Here is a 1,174-nt window from a genome sequence, read left to right as displayed (position 1 = left end):
GTAGTATAGCAGTGTTATGTATATGTGTAGTATAGCAGTATTATGTATATGTGTAGTATAGCAGTGTTATGTATATGTGTAGTATAGCAGTGTTATCTATATGTGTAGTATAGCAGTGTTATGTATATGTGTAGTATAGCAGTGTTATGTATATGTGTAGTATAGCAGTGTTATGTATATGTGTAGTATAGCAGTGTTATGTATATGTGTAGTATAGCAGTGTTATGTCTATGTTTAGTATAGCAGTATTATGTATATGTGCAGTATAGCAGTATTATGTATATGTGTAGTATAGCAGTGTTATGTATATGTGTAGTATAGCAGTGTTATGTATATGTGTAGTATAGCAGTGTTATGTATATGTGTAGTATAGCAGTGTTATGTATATGTGTAGTATAGCAGTATTATCTATATGTGTAGTATAGCAGTATTATGTATATGTGTAGTATAGCAGTGTTATGTATATGTGTAGTATAGCAGTGTTATGTATATGTGCAGTATAGCAGTGTTATGTATATGTGTAGTATAGCAGTGTTATGTATATGTGTAGTATAGCAGTGTTATGTATATGTGTAGTATAGCAGTATTATGTATATGTGTAGTATAGCAGTATTATGTATATGTGTAGTATAGCAGTATTATGTATATGTTTAGTATAGCAGTATTATGTATATGTGCAGTATAGCAGTATTATGTATATGTGTAGTATAGCAGTATTATGTATATGTGCAGTATAGCAGTGTTATGTATATGTGTAGTATAGCAGTGTTATGTATATGTGCAGTATAGCAGTGTTATGTATATGTGTAGTATAGCAGTGTTATCTATATGTGTAGTATAGCAGTGTTATTTATATGTGTAGTATAGCAGTATTATGTATATGTGTAGTATAGCAGTATTATCTATATGTGTAGTATAGCAGTGTTATCTATATGTGTAGTATAGCAGTATTATCTTTGAGTCCAGTGTTGCAGTGTTATGTATGTGTTTGGCAGTGAGGTATTATCTTTGTACCTAGTATAGCAGTATTATTTATAAGTGCAGTTTAGCAGTAGTATTCATGAGTGTTGTATAGCAGTAGCTCTGTAAGCATTTTCTATATGTCTAGTATAGAAGTATGGGCAGGATATATATATATATAGGGCAGACTCTCTCGCCAGTAGATCTGTCATGC

The sequence above is a fragment of the Engystomops pustulosus genome, unplaced genomic scaffold (genome assembly GCF_040894005.1).
Source record: "Engystomops pustulosus unplaced genomic scaffold, aEngPut4.maternal MAT_SCAFFOLD_94, whole genome shotgun sequence".
NCBI classification, from domain to species: Eukaryota; Metazoa; Chordata; class Amphibia; order Anura; family Leptodactylidae; genus Engystomops; species Engystomops pustulosus.
The sequence above is the reverse complement of the archived record's forward strand: the minus strand, read 5'-3'. Positions refer to the sequence as shown.